We start from the raw sequence: 19,322 nt of genomic DNA, 5'->3' as shown, positions 1-19,322 counted from the left end.
CTCCAACTGAAGTGCTCTCCAATTCCACTTCCTCTCAAACCCTACGTTAATCTTAAAGCAGTTAATGTGCCAGCTCAGAAACCCCCAGTGATTCCCTTTTGCCAAAATCCTACCAGATGAAGCTGCAATGGTTGCTTGGCATCTAAGGCTCTTCTCGATAGGGCTCTAAGCTACACTGGCTCTATGAATGGAGGTCGTGGAATGTAGGGATTTCGGGCTCAGATTCGAGCCAGTGTGCATACCTCTGAAACCTAGTTCTCCTACTTAACAGCTGTGTGGCCTTGGGCAAGTCATCAAACCTCTAGGCGTCTCAGTTTCTTTATCTGTAAATGAGGATGATAATAGGACCTACCTCATGGAGCTTTTGTTAGGATTAAATGAGTTATGATGTGTAAAGCACTTAGAATAGTGTAAGCACTTATATAAGAGTTACCCATTATTATCAAATGTTACCCTACTTCAAGTACCCTATAAGGCAAACCACTCATTCCCTGAATAGCCCCTCTGGGCTCTATCATTGCATAGTCTTTTCCTCTACATGGAGTGCCCAATGCCAATCTCTCGGTGTAGGTCCTACCCATCCTTCAAGGTCCAGCTCAAATCTTATCAACTCCACACAGCTTTTCCTGCTTCCCTGGAAGAAAGGGATCTTATCTTCCTCGGAAAGCTCTATGCATGTATCTCTTGCTGTTTTATGATATGGTTATTATAATCATACCTTTAAAAAGAGTGAAAATAAAAGTGCTGTGCATATTGTGAAGTGCTACACAGACATGATTCTAATAATAATAGTATCATCTTATCTCCACCACAGTACTCTGAGCTGCATGAGGGCAGGGATCAGATCTATTATCTTAGTGTCTCCCACAGTGCTTCATACAATAAAATTGGTGAGTAAATTTTTTCAACGGATGAGTAAATGATTCATAGTCTAGAGTACTTGGTTTCATCAGATGGGTCTCCTATGGAGAGGTCACTGAGGGAATGGAAAGCATGAGGCAAACACGTTGATGGGTGGAGGGGGAATATTTTCAGATCATGGGTATTTTGCAGGGAGGGCAGGCCTATGTAGGAGGCCATTGTGGAAAGCTCTGAGAAAGCAACAGGTGGGCAAGCCAGGAGGACGTTCAACATCTTTAAAGGTTTCTTCCGGGCTTTCTTTTCAACTCAAATCAGGAAACTGCTCCAGGCTTTGCTTCCCACCTTCTATTTTATTTTTTTTCTATTTTTTACTTATTTATTTTTTTTGTGTGAGGAAGATTGGCCCTGGGCTAACATCCATGCCCATCTTCCTCTACTTTATATGGGACACCGCCACAGCATAGCTTGACAAGCGGTGCATCGGTGTGCGCCCGGGATCCGAACCCCAGGCCACTGCAGCAGAGCACGCGCACTTAACCACTACGCCACCAGGCCCGCCCCCCGCCTTCCATTTTAAATTGCCCTTTCTCCGAGTTCTCCTGGTTTCATCCTATATCAGTTATGGTTCTTAGTTGCAAGCAACAGAAACTAACTTTGTCTCACTCAATCAAGATTTATTAGAATAGTGAGAGCTCAAAGAACAAAGGAAGCTAGAGTCAAGGCTTGGAAAAAGACATGAAGAGAGCTCTGGGGTCTAGGCATCAGGAAGAGGAAGAGCCTGGTTACTGGCTGCTCTCATAGTTGTGTCCCTCACATCCTTGACACATCTGCCAAGTCAAAGCCCTAGGCAAGAAAGACTGACTGGTGAGGCTGGTCACTTGCTCATGCCAGGCTGCAGTGGGAGAGGAAGTGGCTCTTTTGGCTTCTGTGATAGGAAGAAAGCACTGTGTCCTATCAGAGGTATACACAGTGAGGCAAAGTTGATTCCCTGAAAGGAAATTTGGGTGGTGTTGAGAAGGGGAACTGGATGCTAATAGCTAAACTACCAAAATAGCCACCACACTATGCTTTTGGATCTGTGTTGTGATTCCCCTTTCCAACCTAGCTCACTTGGATGGACAACTCATTTGAACAGCTTTCTGGTGTTTGATTCTACTTCTCCCCCAAGAGGCTGCCTTTCCTTCTTGGTGGCATGTGCTGCTGCCTAAGAGCAAAGGAGGCCACACCCCATGCTATTGGGATTCCCCAGCCCAGGTCTAGTGCCCTTTGCCCATACTTATCTACAGAAGTGGTAAAGATCAGACAAAGGGTACATGATGGGCTGTGGCCTGGAGCTCAGAGCTGTAGAAGGTCACTTCTACTTCAGAGAGAGAAGGTGAAAAGGAAAGCAAAACAAAGTTAGCCCTGTAGTCATGCTATTCCATCCCTCACCCACTATGCACTTAGTGCTAAGGAAAGCAGGGAGGAGTCAAGAAGAACCCTCTCCATTTTAAGTTTTGTTGTCTGGAACTACTATCTGCAGCAGGGTCTGGTGTGAAAGGAACAATAAAAAGTTAGTGAAAGTCTGCTGGGGGAGGCGTTTCTAGGAAAGTTCTTCTCATTCACAAAACATGACACAAGACAGGGACGATCCTTTTTCTGTCCCTGGTCTTTGTCATCTGCATGTGACACCTGGAACTTTGGCAGCCATATTGAGGCTATGAGGGGACAAGCCTGAGGACAAGAGCCTACTCCCTGAAGAGCCTATTCCCTGAGGATGAGAAAAAAAGGAATCAGACTGGCTTTTTTCTTTTTTTTTTGCTGAGGAAGATTCACCCTAAGTTAACATCTGTTGCCGATCTTCCCCTTTTTGTATGTGGGCCGCTGCCACAGCATGGCCACTGACAGACAAGTGGTATAGGTCCACGCCCAGGAACTGAACCTGGGCCACTGAAGCAGACTGTGCCAAACTTAACCACTAGGCCACCGGGGCTGGCCCCAGACTGGATCTTGATGATACTGCTGGGTTGCTTCACTAATGGACTTCGGAACTGGGAAAGTTCTCCAGACTTCCAGCGCATCAGATAATACACTTCATTACTGTTGAAGATACTAGCAGGTGTGTTTTCTGTTATAGCTGAAATCATCCTACCTGATACAGCCTTCTAGCCACTACTCTAAGCACTGGGCACATTATAAGACCCACTGACATCACCTAACCTTGCAGTATGAGCCTACAGAGGGAAAGTCTCCCTACTCAAAAAAGGAGAAGGCTTTCTGCAGCTGCACAGTTAACATGTCTCAGGCCAGCCCTCCTACTCCTTTCCTTATCCTTTGTCTTTTTTGGACAAGCATCATATAATTTGGGACAGTGGATATTGGGTAATTACCATAGCAATGATTAGGGATTCACTTCAGGAATAAGGAAATATAATTATAGTCCCATTGCAGCTTGTTTCCATGACAACAGGGGCAATTGCCATTGATCAGCAGTTTTCTTCCTAAACAGATCCGTGAGTCTCATTCAAATGAAATGCTAAGGAGCAATTAACCATCCTCATCAAACAAACTAGAGTTGCTGGAAGAGACAGGAGTCAGATTATATTTTGTGTAGTATCTTGAAGGCTCATCCTGGACTTTCTTTGGTATTCTATGAAAACATATGATACTCAATAGGCTACAGAGTACCAAATTACCTAATAATTACAACAGAAACAGGATACGTCATAAAAAAGTCAAAGAGGAAGAGGAAAGTTTGGAATCTTAAAACTCAGACTCTTAGAACTGGAAGTCAAAAGATCATCTACTCCAGCCCATAGGCTGGGTCCTGTGTCTACATTAGATTGGACGAGCAATCATCTAACCAGCCTCTGAAGCTCTGCAGGGACTCCACAGGCTTCCATGCTGTCTCTTTTACTTCTTGGATAAAGGTCTTTTCATAAACCTCTCTAGCCATCATCTGAATCAATTTAGTCTTGGTCTATGCTCTGGAAATAAAAACTCATTATCAACCTCCTCTTTATCTCAGTAATAATATAACCCTGCATTTGTAAAGTACTATCTTAGAGCAGATAATGTAATGTCACATATACTTGTCTGTCCTCATCATAATCCTGGGAGATAGCACAGCCATGTAACAGATGGAGGGGCTGGTTTGGTTAAGGTCACACAGCTCACCAGTGAAAGCAGCTACGTTTGCAAGAGGACCCTGGCTCCTGATCAGCTGCTCTCCTACATATTGTATCTCCAATAACTGCCGTAATGGATTCATCAACCTTCCTCCCCCTAGGCTTATCCAGTCCAGCTCCATTAATTCTCCTGCTTAGTCCCTAATTTTCATTCATTTAATGGTTTTTGTACCTCTTCACTAGTCTCTGTTCGATTTTAGGACATCCCAGGTTCCTATGGGTAGAGGATAAATGATCAAGTGAAATAAGTCTTTTCTGACTTCGTCTTCTGAAAAGCAGCAAGGCCAGGTGACCTAAGGCCCACACGGGTCATCAGGGAGCCTGACCTTCACTGTCAGTTCACTGTGCGACACGCTGTCTCATTACACTGACTGTGTAATTTTCCTTTTCCAGGGGGTTAGAGGGACAGTGATACTCTTTACCATGGTGGGAAACTGAAGGATGAATTAGACAAACATTGTCTTGAACAGTGAGTGGGAAGAGACAGTTTGGTAAAAAGAGCTGTATTCATGTATCCATTCATTAAATGAATAACTACTGAATGCCTGCTATGTGCCAGGCATAGGGCTAGAGGCTGGAAATACAGTGACTGGCAAGCCATCCAGGCCTACCCTTATGGAAAGGTAAAGGAAGTTGTGAGAACAATGGAAAGGGGGCCCGATCCCCCTGAGGGGGTTAAAGAAAGCTTACTCCCCAGAGGAAGGCACATTTATGCAGAAAAATGAAGGATGAAGAGGAATTAGAGAGGTGAAGGAGGTGGAGATAGGGGACACAGTAGTTCCAGACAAAAGGATTACCATGTGCAAAATTAGCTGACCTGGATTCTAGTCACATCTCTAGCACTAATAGCATTGTGATCTCTTTGAGCCTCAGTTTCCCCATTTGTAAACTGAAGGCATTGGATCAAGACTAAAAATTACCTTAAACCTTTAACACGGGGATATGTGTGTGACTAATGGATAAGGGTATCATATAAGTGGACAGCAGGATTTATATTAGCTTTTTTTGGGAGGGGGTGCATGGGGTCAACCATAGGGAACTGGATTCATAGGGAATGGATTCCAGCAGCTCAGGCTCCTTTCCATCAGTTCTAACAAAGTGTGCTTCTTGGGGTGGAGTAGGCTGGCACTTCAGTTGAACCCAAGTACCTTTCTCTTTGACTTCCTTTTCTTTTTTTTTTTTTATAATTTTATTTATTTATTTATTTTTCCCCCAAAGCCCCAGTAGATAGTTGTATGTCATAGTTGTACATCCTTCCAGTTTCTGTATGTGGGACGCGGCCTCAGCATGGCTGGAGAAGCGGTGCGTCGGTGCGCGCCTGGGATCCGAACCCGGGCCGCCAGCAGCAGAGCGCGCGCACTTAACCGCTAAGCCACGGGGCCGGCCCCCCTTCTTTTTCTGATCATTTTCCTTCACACGTTTCAGGAAGCTATCTTGGCTCATAGAGTGCTTAATATGCTCAATGTATACACTAATTCTCTTGGCAAGAATCTTGCCCTTAACTTGTTTGTTTACAACAGTGCCAACAGCATGCTGGGTAATACTGTAGACCCTTCCAGTTTTGCCACAGTAACAATGGTGGGGCATTCTTTCCTGACAGTGCCCATTCCCTTGACATCTACAATATCGCCTTTCTCATAGATTCACACGTGGCCAAAGGAACAACTCCATGTTTTCTAAAAATCATAGGCATATATTTCAAATAGACAGTCTCAGAAATGACCAGTATCTCTTTCCCCATATTCTCTCCCCCATCAAGATACCTGCTTCCCTCAATGCAGTGGCTCAACGCCCTCCAGCTAACAGGTACAGCTGCTTACCCTTCCAAGCTAGCCTGCAGTGATGTCCTACTTCAAAATCATCCCTCTCTGCTCCACCCCCAATTTCTACCTCCTATTTTAGGGATTTAGAGGAGGAAACTAAGTCCCTAATCTCCCCTGCCAATATGAATTTATGACCTCAGCCAGATATGACCTCGTCAATGCCACATTCATTCCTTTTTTTTAAAAAAACATCTTTATTGAGATATAATTCATATACCATAAAATTCATCCTTTTAAAGGGTACATTTCAATGATTTTTAATATATTCACAGAATTGGGCTACTATCACCACTACCTAAGTTTAGAACATTTTTACCACCCCAAAAAGAAACCCCATACCCATTAGCAGTCACCACCACCCCCCCTACCCTATCCAATGCCTGGCAACCACTAATCTTTCTGTCTCTATGGATTTGCCTATTTGGGACATTTCATATAAATGGAATCATACAGGGGCCAGCCCGGTGGCGCAGGCAGTTAAGTGTGCATGCTCCCCTTCGGTGGCCTGGGGTTCACAGGTTGGGACCCTGGGCACGCACCCACACACCACTTGTCATGCCACGCTGTGGTGGCATCCCATATAAAGTAGAGGAAGATGGACATGGATGTTAGCCCAGGGCCAGTCTTCCTCAGCAAAAAAAAAAAAAAAAAAGGAGGATTGGCATTGGATGTTAGCTCAGGGCTGATCTTCCTCATTAAAAAAAAAAATGGAATCATACAATAAGTGGTATTTTTTAACTTGTTTCTTTCACTTGGAATAATGTCTTCAAAGTTTATCCATGTTATACCATGTGTCAGTACTTCATTCTTTTTTATTCCCAAATAATTTTCCACTGTATGGATATACAACATATTGCATATATCCATTCATCTTTTGACAGACATTGGGACTGTTTCAACTTTTTGGCTATTATGAATAATGCTGCTATGAAAATTTGTGTACAAGTTTTTGTGTAGACATATGTTTTCATTTCTCTTGGGTATATACCTAGGAGTGGAAATGCTGGATCATATGGTAACTCTGTGTTTAATATTTTGAGGAACTGTTAAACTATGGCTGTACCATTTTACATTACCATCAGCAATGAATGAAGGTTCCAATTTCTCTACATTCTCACCAACACTTGTTATTGTCTTTTTTATTATGGCCTTCCTAATGGGTGTGAAGTCATATCTTACTGTGGTTTTGATCTGCATTTCCCTGATAGCTAATGATGTTGAGAAAGTATGTTTTCATATGCTAATGGGCATTTTTCTATCTTCTTTGGAGAAATGTCTATTCAAATCTTTTGCCCATTTTTTAACTGGTTTTTTTTTTTTTCGGTCTTTTTATTATTGAGTTATAAGAGTTCTTTACCTATTCTGAATATAAATCTCTTATCAGATATGTGATTTGCAAACATTTTCTTCCATTCTATGGATTGTCTTTTCACTTTCTTGATGGTATCACATGTAGCACAAAAGTTAACTTTGATGAAGTCCAACTTAACAATTTTTCCTTTTATCACTTGTGCTTTTGGTACCTGAGAAATTATTGTCTAATTCAAGGTCATGGAGATTTACTCCTTTGTTTTCTTCTAAGAATTCTATAGTTTTAGCTCGTATATGTCTGTGATCCATTTTTAATTCATTTTTGTGAATGATATCAGAAAGGGATGCAACTTCATTCTTTTGCATGTGGCTATTCAATTGTGCCAGCACCATTTGCTAAAAAAGACTATTCTTTTTTTGTGTGTGTGAGGAAGATCAGCCCTGAACTAACATCCGTGCTAATCCTTTTTTTTTTTTTTTTTTTGCTGAGGAAGACCAGTTCTGAGCTAACATCTATTGCCAATCCTCCTCCTTTTTTTCCCCAAAGCCCCAGTACATAGTTGTACGTCATAGTTGCACATCCTTCTAGTTGCTCTATGTGGGACGCGACCTCAGCATGGCCGGAGAAGCAGTGCGTTGGTGTGCGCCTGGGATCCGAACCCCGGCCGCCAGTAGTGGAGCGCACGCACTTAACCGCTAAGCCATGGGGCCGGCCCTGAAAAAGACTATTCTTTACCCATTGAATTGTCTTGGCGCTCTTGGTGACAATCAGTTGACTACTGGGCTCTCACTTAAATTCCAGTGATCTATATATCTATCCTTATGCCAGTATCACACTATTTAGATTACTGTAGCTTTGTAGTAAGTTTTTAACTTGGAAAGCCTGGGCCCTCCACGATTGTTTTGGCTATTCTGGGTCCCTTGCAATTCCATATAAATTTTAGGATCTGCTTGCTAATTTCTGCAAAAAAGTCAGCTGGAATTTTGATAGAGATTGCACTGAATCTGTAAATCAATTTGGGGAGTACTGCCATCTTAACAATATTAAGTTTTCCAATTCAGGAATACGGGACATCTTTTCATTTATTTAGATCTTATTTAATTTCTTTCAATAATATTTTCTCATTTTTAGTGTACAAGTCTTGCACATCTTTTGTTAAAATTTATTCCTAAGTATTTTATTCTCTTTGATACTATTGTAAATCAAACTGTTTTTGTAAGTTCATTTTCAGATTGTTCATTGCTAGAGTACAGAAATATAAAAACTCCAATCTTGTATTCTGCAACCTTGCTCAACCTTGTTTAGTCTCTTATTTTTTTTGTGGATTCCTTAGAATTTTCTATATGTCACATCATGGCACCTGCAAATAGTTTTACTACTTCTTTTGCAAGACTGATGCCTTTTATTTCTTTTTCTTGCCTAACTGCTATAACCTATACTACGGTACAGTGTTGAACAGACATCCTTATCTTGTTCCTGATCTTAAGGGGAACAAATCCATTCTTTCATCATGAAGTATGATATTAGTTGTGAATTTTTCATAGACGCTCTTTCTCAAGTTGAAGAAGTTCCCTTCTATTCCTAGCTTTAAGTGTTTTTATCATGAATTGGATTTTGTCAAATGCTTTTTCTGCATCTATTCAGATGATCATGTGGTTTTTGTCCTTTATTTTACTAATTTGGTGTATTACACTGATGGATTTTTGTATGTTCAACTAACCTTGCACTCCTGGGATAAATCTCGCTTGGTCATGGTATAAAATTCTTTTCATATATTGCTGGATTCAGTTTGCTAACATTTTGTTGAGGATTTTTATGTCTATATTCATAAGAGATATTGGTCTGTAGTTTTCTTTTTTGTGATGTTTTTGCCTGGTTTTGGTATTAGGGTAACATTGGTCTCATGGAGTGAGATGGAAAGTTCCCTCCTATTCTATTTGCCACATTCATTCTTGCGTGGACGTCTCTGCTCATGCCATTCCTGATCTGGAATGTTTGTGCCCTTGCCTTTCAGCCACTCCAAGTCCTGACCATCATTTGCAGCCAGTTCAAGCCCTCCTCATTCCTGAACCCTCTCCTAACTGCTCCAGTCCCAGAGTGAGCTCACCCACCCTGGAGCCTCTTCAGTTCTCACTGTGCTTATAGCTGGGCACTTACTATAAACTGCCGTAGCTGTGCATGATATAGTAAATACTGGGTGTTAGGTAGAAACTGGAAGCAGGACAAAGGGAGTTCCAGTGAGAGCAGAGCCTCAGAAAGGCAGCTGAAAGGAGGAAGACACCTGAGCCTGGTGACCCAGGACCAGCAGGACAACTCAGAGCCGTGTGACTAGCTCCTTAGTAAGGCTGCAGCCTCCTTGAGAGGCAGAATAGTGGATGGTTAAGAATGCACTCTTTACTGCTTGAGCAGTGGCTCAGCAACCTACCAGCAAGTCACTGTCTAGCCTTAATTTTCTCATCTTTGAAATGGGGATAATAATGTCAATCTTAGAGTGTTGTGGTAAATATTATATGAGTTCACCTATGCAAAACACATTGCATTAAGTTCAATAAGTGGTAGCTTTAATATATACCATTAGATATTCTCTGTGAATAAAGGGTTTGTGGTTAAAGGAATCTTGGAAATGCTCCATACCACATCCCTCTCCTCAGAGATTCCCAGGGCACATTAGCGTAGTAAAAGCTCTGGGAAGTCCTATGTAATGGATCCTATTTAATTTGTTTTGGCCCAGAATTTCCCAACCCATTTGCTAAGATGACCCTCTCCCCCTTTTTAAATTTAACACACACTGGGAAACATAATATTAGTTGTATTTAATTAATAAAGGAGGTCACATTAAATTGTTAAAAACTGATCATGTTTTATCGTTTTGCTTTTCCCACAGGCATGTATAATTTAAAAGAAGCAGCCTAGGAGAAATAAAGGCTTCTAACCTAGAGAAAGAACAGAATGCTCTAAAAGCCCAAAGGAAATGAGAAATTTCAGGCAGAAGGAACAGATCAATAATGAGCTATTTTTGGCCATGGAGACATTTCTAGAATTACAGATCCTTGGAGTTCGACAGCATGTTAAAGTTCAGCTCCTTTAAATTCCCACCCAATGCATAAATTCCCCTTCCTCAGTCCCAACCCCTGCTGGCACATACCCAGCCTCCCCATTTTTAGGCAGCTCTAGTAATCATGAAATTCTCCCTCACATTGAGCTGAAACCTGCCTCCTTGGAACCTCCACCTAAGATCATGCTAATGAAATTTTGAGTTTTGTGTGTTAGTGAGAGCTGTCCATTTTGGAGATAGCAAATAAAATGGACAGAAATTCTGTGAATCATTACACAGTATAAAGTTACATGACTGTTAATTGAGCGACGAACTAAAAATGAGAATTTTTAGAAATAACATTTTTCATTTTCTCCATCAGTAAATAGGCAAATAATCAGTAGTTCAGCTATACTGTAAGCAATGGATATAATATTTACTTCATGGGTGAAATTATCTTGCAATCTTCAATTTTCGAGAAGAAAAGGGGAATACACATTTTATTTATTTATTTATTTATTTTTATAATTTTATTTATTTTTTTCCCCCCAAAAGCCCCAGTAGATAGTTGTATGTCATAGCTGCACATCCTTCTAGTTGCTATGTGGGGCGTGGCCTCAGCATGGCCAGAGAAGCGGTACGTCGGTGCACGCCCGGGATCTGAACCCCGGGCCGCCAGCAGCAGAGTGCGCCCACTTAACTGCTAAGCCACGGGGCCAGCCCGGAATACACATTTTAAATTACTTCTATTTTCCTGTCTTTTTTAACTTTAAAATTATTTAAAGAAACTTTTTTAAATTAATCATCCGAAGCTTATCCTTCCAGCTTCCTTTATTATAAAAACAAGTGTTAAATAATTAAAATATAGTAGATGTCTCATAAATGTAGCTTTATCAACAGGAGTCAATAATAAGATTCTCAAATTATTCCAAAAAATTGAAGAGGAAGGAATGTTTCCAAACTCACTTTACGAGGCCAGCATTACCCTGATACCAAAACCAGAAAAAGATGCCACAAAAAAAGAAAATTACAGGCCAATATCCTGATGAATATAGATCCTCAACAAAATATTAGCAAACTGAATTCAATAATACATTAAAAGGATCATGCAACATGATCAAGTGCAATTTATTCCAGGGATGCAAGAGTGGTTCAATATCTACAAATCAATCAACATGATACACTACATTAACAAAATGAAGGATAAAAATCATATGATCATCTCAATAGATGCAGAGAAAGCATCTGACAAAATTCAACATCCTTTTATGACAAAAACTCTCAACAAAGTATTTATAGAAGGAAAGTACCTCAACATAATAAAGGCCAATATATGACAAAACCACAGCTAACATCATACTCAATGGGGAAAAGCTGAAAGCTTTTGCACTAAGATCAGGAACAGGACAAGAATGCCCACTTTCACCACTTTTATTCAACATAATACTGGAAGTCCTACCTAGAGCAATTAGGCAAGAAAAAGAAAGAAAAGGCATCCAAATTGGAAAGGAAGAAGTAAAACTGTCACCATTTGCAGAAGACATGGTACTATGTATAGAAAACCCCAAAGACTCTACCAATAAACTATTAGAACTAATAAACAAATTCAGTAAAGTTGCAGGATACAAAATTAATATACAGAAATAAGTTACATTTCTATACACTAATAACAAACTATCAGAAAGAGAAATTAAGAAAACAATCCCATTTATTGGGATTGCATCAAAAAGAATAAAATACTTAGGAATAAATTTAACCAAGGAGGTGAAGGACCTGTACTCTGAAAACTATAAAACACGGATGAAAGAAACTGAAGATGACACAAATAAATGGAAAGATATACCATGCTCATGAATTGGAAGAATCAATATTGTTAAAACGTACATACGACCCAAAGCAATCTACAGATTCAATGCAATCTTCATCAAAATACCAATGGCATTTTTCACCGAACTAGAAGAAAGCATCCTAAAATTTGCATGGAACCACAAAAGACCCTGAACGGCAAAAGCAATCCTGAGAAAGAAGAACAAAGCTGGAGGTTTCAAACTATACTACAAAGCTATAGTAATCCAAATGGTATGGTACTGGCACGAAAACAGACACATAGATCAACAGAATAGACAGCCCAGAAATCAACCCAGGCATATACAGTCGACTAGTCTATGACAAAGAAGGCAAGAATATACAACAGGGAAAAGACAGTCTCTTTGATAAATGGTGCTGGGAAAACTGGACAGCTACATGTCAAAGAATGAAACTGGACCACTATCTTATATCATATATAAAAATAAATTAAAAATGGATTAAAGACTTGAATGTAAGAACTGAAACCATAAAACTCCTAGAAAAAACATAGCCAGTCAGCAATTTGATAGTGGTCTTAGCAATAATTTTTTGGATCAGTGTCCTCAGGCAAAGGCAACAAAACCAAAAATAAACAAATGGGACTATATCAAACTGAAAAGCTTTTGCACAGCGAAGGAAACCATCAACAAAACGAAAAGGCAACCTACTGAAAAGGAGAAGATATTTGCAAGTCATACATCCAATAAAGGGTTAATATCCAAAATATATAAAGAACTTACACAACTTAATGTCAAAAAAAAAAAAACAACCCGACTGAAAAATGAGCAGAGGACTTGAATAGACATTATTCCAAAGAAGACACACAGATGGCCAACAGGCACCTAAAAAGATGCTCAAAATCACTAATCATCAGAGAAATGAAAATCAAAACCACAATAAGATATCACCTCCCATCTGTTAGAATGGCTATTATCAAAAAGACAAAAAATAAGTGTTGGTGAAGATGTGGAGAAAAGGGAACATTTGTACACCATTGGCGGGAATGTAAATTGGTGCAGCCACTATGGAAAACAGTAGGGAGGTTCCTCAAAAAATTAAAAATAGAACTACTACATGATTCTGCAATTCTACTTCTAGGTATTTATCTGAAGAAAACGAAAACACTAATTGGAAGAGATATATGCACCCCTATATTCATTGCAGCACTATTTACAACAGCCAAGATGGAAGCAATCTAAGTATACATCAATAGACAAATGGATAAAGAAGATTTGGTGTACACACACACACACACACACACACACACACACACACACAATGGAATATTACTCAGCCATAAAAAAGAATGAAATCTTGCCATTTGCAACAACATGAATGGACCTAGATGGTATTATGCTAAGTGAAATAAGTGAAACAAGAAAGATAAATACCATATGACTTTACTTATATGTGGAACCTAAAAAATAAAATAAACAAACAAACAAAACAAAACAGAAACAGACTCATAGATACAGGAAACAAACTGGTGGTTACCAGAGAGAGAGGAGGGGTTGGGAGAGACAGGTGAAATAGGTGAAGGGTATTAAGAGGTGCAAACTTCCAGTTATAAAATAAATAAATGATGGGGATGTAATGTACAGTATAGGGAATACAGTCAATAATATTGTAACTTTAATGACGACAGACTTATTGTGGTGATCATTTCATAATGTATATAAATATCAAATCACTATGATGTATACTTGAAACTAATAGGATATTGTATGTCAATTATACTTCAATTAAAGAAAAGAGTCAATAATAAGAATAGGTGACATTGGGCCAGCCCCGTGGCTTAGCGGTTAAGTGCGCGCGCTCCGCTGCTGGCGGCCCGGGTTCGGATCCCGGTGCACGCCACTTCTCCGGCCATGCTGAGGCCGGGTCCCACATACAGCAACTAGAAGGATGTGCAGCTATGACATACGACTATCTACTGGGGCTTTGGGGGAAAAAAATAAATTAAAAAAAATTAAAAAATAAAAGAGCTTTATTAAAAAAAAGGGACAGAACATTAAAAAAAAAAAAAAGAACAGGTGACATTACCTATATTTTACAGAAATGTAACTGTCTGATCCAATGTGGAATTTTCCAAGGCTTTATAAAACTTAAAAACTTAAGGAAAACCCTAAGAGGTAAATGAAATAGAGCTTAAATGGGAAGAGAACCACCAGGGTCCAGGCTCCTCTAAGAGTCAAGCATAATTCAATAAGAAATCAGGGACTTGGCAAAACCATAACCTACTATAAAAAGGACAAGCTGTGTTTTCATAGGACAGTCCTTCTGAGGGAGAGCTTTCTAGACTCAACCTCATTTTGCATTAAACTGCTTAGTCACATTTCAGTATTTGTACCTCATTGTGACACCGTGAGGCAAAAGGTTCACATTTTTATTTTACAATTGAAGAAACTGAAGTAAAATCAACACTGATTCACACTGGACAATACTCAACTAGATATCAGTACTGACAGTCCCACAATTGGGTGAGTCCAGTGCTAGCCGTGCTCTCCTGTCAGTGAAATCATTTCCTTAGGTTCAATTCCATAGCTTTCTTACTAAAGACAACGGAAAACAACTACAGGTCTGTGGAGGACCAGAGTCAGTATTAGTCAGGACTAACAAACGCTGTCAGTGGGTAAAGCTTCATGCACACTGCTGGCCTGAGGATTTTGTAATTTAGGTTCAACTGTAGTTGACAACACACCACACCTACTGACGCACCACAGAGGATGTTTTTGTCCTTGTGCTTGTGAGAATATCACAGTAAGAATGTCACAGATTACATCATCTATTCCTTCAACATGTATTAGGTCAATCTATGCAGTATCAGGCATTCATAGGAAACACTTTTTTTTTTTTTTTTTTTTGTGAGAAGATCAGCCCTGAGCTAACATCTGCCAATCCTCCTCTTTTTTTGCTGAGGAAGGCTGGCCCTGGGCTAACATCCACGCCCATCTTCCTCCACTTTATATGGGACACCGCCACAGAATGGCTTGACAAGCGGTGCGTCGGTGCGTGCCCGGGATCCGAACCTGTGAACCCCGGGCCGCCGCAGCGGAGGGTGCGCACTTAACCACTTGCAACACCAGGCCTGCCGGGGAAACACTTTTTTTAGCACCTAAGATGAAGCGAAATAAAACCTGGTCCCTGACTTTACGGAACTGGGAGTTGAGTAAGAGAGACAGACAAGCAAATCAGTCATTTCCACAGAGAGCAACAAGTTCTTTGCTGGAGGCGGGCATGTGATGCTGGGGGAACGTGCGCAACGGCACACAAATCAGATGGACAGTGGGAAAAGGCTTCTCAAAGGAGCTGCCTTCTAAGCGGTCAGGAGCAGAGTTTAACTACCTCTGCCTCTGACTTCAATTCCCGGTGCTCATGTGTAAAAACACCTCCTGACCGTGCTGTCCTGAGTACTTGACCCCGTCACAGCCAGATTTAGCGCCTGTGTTCTAAGAGCAGGGGAAAGAGAGAAAGAGACAGAGAGAGAGAAACACAAACCACAAAGAGCAAAAGTTAAAAGCTCCATCACAGACAGGTTCTGGAAGTTACCAGAGGACAGGGGTATGAAGGGTAACCACCCTGTGCCTGAGCGGGCTGCACCCTCAATACAGGTGTACAATCTAATCTACGACCACGCTTTCTCTCTGCCAAGCAATGGGACACGGGAACGCAGTCTCCTTCAACCCGAGGAACCTTGTTGAGCCAAGCCAGTGAGGTGCTGCCTTCTACCACCAGTGAGGGCAGTGAAATGAAGGCAGATCCCTGTGCTCCCCGGAAAGCGAGTCCAGACTCGTTTACCAACTCCCCAAGGTGACTCCTCCGCACAGAACACACCAAGTACCCCAAGCCTTCCACCTTCCCAGAGATGAAACACATCTGTGATTCCACTCCTGCCTCCTTTGGGATCCTATTCCCTACCCCGGAACTCCACCGAAGATCTGAAAAAAAAAGTGTGAGTTAATACCTTAGATTGTCCTCCAGGGTCTCCTCATCCGAAAAGAAGGTCCCATTGCTGACACTCTGGGGAGAGTGACTCTTCTTCCCCACTGATGCCTCCCGGGACAACGAAGTGTCTTTCTTTTTCCTTTTGCCAAACAACTTCTTAAAAGGCTGGAATTTGCCTCCCTTCTTCTTGTCTGTGGATTATAAGATAAACACACACTGCAGGTTGACAGGGCTGCACCTCTGAGCCTAAGAGCAAATTACAACAGAGCTGCCTCCGGCCAAGGGAGCTGGGGCAAAGGGCGGCCATCAGAGTGAATGAGCGACCAAGCCCTGCGCCAGGAATGTGAGGGCCAGTCCCTGTCCGTGCAGTCAGGCAGAGACAAGTTAAGGACACTGTAAGTCTTCTACCACCCAAGCTCCCAAGAAACACCTGGGACAACACAAAGGGGTTCCAAGCTTCACGGTGGCCAGCACAGCACCCCCTCGCACATGCCACACAAAGGTGGTGCCTGCTTTCTTTAACAAAGCAGATGACCTGTGCCCTTCACCACAGAAAAAGCTGAGAAAAACACATAAGTCAGAAAAGTGTTTAAAAAAAAAAATATATATATATGTATATAAAATCTGCTGAGAGAATCACTCTATTTTAGCCTTTGTTAGATACAGAAGATAACTGCTAACTCTTGGCATAAGCTTTGCCCCCAATTCCCTCCCTATCCATATATTTCCAGTTTATTTCTCTTGTGTCCTTTTAAAATCTACTATGAAGAGCCACAAAGGAGTTGCTATGAATATCTTTCCGTATATTACTTCATCCAGTCAGAACCCAGGCTCACCGCCAGCATTTCCTACAGATATTTTAGGAAATACCTTTCAGTTCTGCTCCTTCAGATACAAATTCCTCCACATCACTCCATTCCTACCTTGGAAAAGAAAGTGTAAATTATCCTCTATTAGAAGAAGCATCTTCTCAGCTCTTTCCTTTTAAGAAGCTTAAAAGTCATTTATCCAGAGGTGAATCTTTTTTTTTTTTAATTATTTAACCCTTACTATGCACCTCTGCTCTAAGAACTTTACAACTATTAACTCAGTTAATCCTCATAACAACCCGATGAGGCAGATACTGTTAACATCCCCATTTTACAGTTAAGGAACCTGAGGCGCAGAGGAAATAACTTGTCTATGTCATGGGAAACACATCTGTGAAGCTGGAGTTAGGAGCTTGGAGGGAAAAGGAGAGACGAAAGCTCACACTGTGTATGGAACAATACCCGCACGAAACACAGGCACGAGCCTCCGGCTGCGGATCAGAGCCCACAGACCTCTGCTAGAAAGAGTCTACAAAGATCTGGGTAAACAAATGAGGTTCATGATGTTCCAGGTAGCCATCTCATTTCCTCTGGTGATCTTCAGTTCTGGCCGTACTGAGAGTTCGCAGAAAATCTGAAGTGAGGAAGAAGTGGTTTAAACCACTTTGCCCTAAGCAATGGCGTAAGACAGTGAGGAAGCAGAGAATAATCACCGATGACAAAAAGACAACAGTCTGGGATCCTTAGTATAGGTGCAAACAGACCTTCAAACTTCAGCGGTCCCTGAAACAATGCTGTCTTATATCACATTTAAAAGGACAGGAGATGTATAACATATCAGACGCCTCCCATACATAAGGCATTGTGCTAGGCAGGCAGTCCTCAAAAAAGAGTTAAATTATTTTCAGTGTATTATTTAAAAGACAAAAAAGTGTGCAATACCATTGAGATCATATTATTTAAAAATGGTAAAAACAAAAAAAGATTGGAGGTTTGATTTCAGAACGTCTGTATGTTTTCAGTGGTTATTTATTCAGGAGTATAGGCCAGAGATTTTCATGAAACCTACTTTTGGTTCCCATGAGTAAAATCTCCAACGGATAATTTAAAAAAAATTATAATGAGGACTTTCTGAAGACCATGAAAGAACATTAGGCAAATGTTAAAAAAACTGACCTTATATAAAATGAGTCCATTAAAAAATTTAAATTAGAAAAAATTCTATAAGGGCTACAGGTATCATTACATTATTATACAATTGGTCTTTGGCACTGACTGATGAAATAAGTGAATACTCTCTCTGCAACTGTCCAAGGCTCAAAATATCTAAATGACACATGATTTCTAGGTTTGGCAGCATCATTGAAAACGGTCAAATAGTAATTTTATGCTACATTTCATTTATTTCTGAGGTAAAATTCTTCCTTTTCCCTTTTATATCAATTGCCTTTTTCCCACTGCAGAAATATCTAACCCCAAATTCTCTAATCAGAAATATTTTAAAAGACTGTAGCAAAATTCTAAAAATATCAGTTATGACATCATTACCTCCAGCCTGGGCCCATAAATCTAGCTTTTAAGCTAAGTTGAGAATTTTAGATTATGTCAGAATTTATTGATAGAAAAAAAAAAAATCATCACTTGCTCTAAAGTCAAGGTGGATGTGGTGGTGTTCAGTTGAGCTGGAACCGAGGGAGTTAACTATAATTAAAGACAAATTCAATTACAGTTTCTCGAACAGGTTCCTTGTGTATTTAACTAATGATCGACTTGGTCTACATGGTCAGTCAAGAAGGCTGATGAGGTCCTTTGTATCACCTCAGGGTCCAAAATGGTGGCAGCCACTATATAAAATATTTGCTGCATTGGTCATATTGTTGGGGGAGACAGAAAGTGAACAGAACTTGGAAGGAGCTGAATACAAACACAAGGATGAGATAAAGACAGCCTTGGAGAGGACGCCAGGATATGGAAGCCTTAGTTCGGAAAACTTGGTGGGCTTCATGCAAGCACAGAATGGCCTCCTTCAGGTGATACATCTCTAGAGCTGGTCTGTTTGAAAATTGCTTGTGAACCGGGCATTCTAGCACTCTGTGTTCATGTTATATGGGCAATCACACAGCGTGAGTACACATATTATCCTGCAAGACGTGTCAAAGTCCAAATTCACGTCTCAAGAATTACTCAGGAAGGGCTGTTTCAGCAATGCCTTAGTTATTATTAGACAGGTAAAAGAACATTAAACCTACCTGAACTCTCCATCCAACAACCCACCCTTCTTACCATGAGAGAGAGAGATTCTAAGTCCTAAGAACACCAATTTCTCTTCGGAGGAGGAGTCAGAATACAGAATACAGAAGTTTGGTCATATCTCAGTTATAAGAAATAATTTCCCCTCTCCCATTTCCAAAATTAATAATACATTTCCTGTCAGATATAGTTTTAAATTTTAAGTAAAATTTAAAAGTCTACTTTTATGATTATCTTATTATTGACTGTGGCAATTAATTAATTTTTCAGGAT

The 19,322-nt window shown here is 40.6% G+C and overlaps 1 protein-coding gene across 4 annotated transcripts in view; it reads right to left on the bottom strand.

The window, feature by feature from the left end:
* CRACD (capping protein inhibiting regulator of actin dynamics) overlaps positions 1 to 19,322 on the bottom strand; it is a 255,166-nt gene that overhangs the window by 43,911 nt on the left and 191,933 nt on the right. For 3 of the 4 annotated variants that reach the window (XM_087434353.1, XM_087434354.1, XM_087434355.1), the window contains one exon: positions 16,010 to 16,181. The gene's annotated coding sequence lies outside the window, so the exon portion shown is untranslated. Of the gene's footprint in view, positions 1 to 16,009; positions 16,182 to 19,322 lie in introns of those variants that run through there. The other variant, XM_087434356.1, reaches the window with a different exon arrangement.

This window comes from Ceratotherium simum, chromosome 8 (genome assembly GCF_057802395.1).
Source record: "Ceratotherium simum simum isolate JZ-2026a chromosome 8, ASM5780239v1, whole genome shotgun sequence".
Lineage (NCBI taxonomy): Eukaryota > Metazoa > Chordata > Mammalia > Perissodactyla > Rhinocerotidae > Ceratotherium > Ceratotherium simum.
The sequence above is the reverse complement of the archived record's forward strand: the minus strand, read 5'-3'. Positions and strand labels throughout refer to the sequence as shown.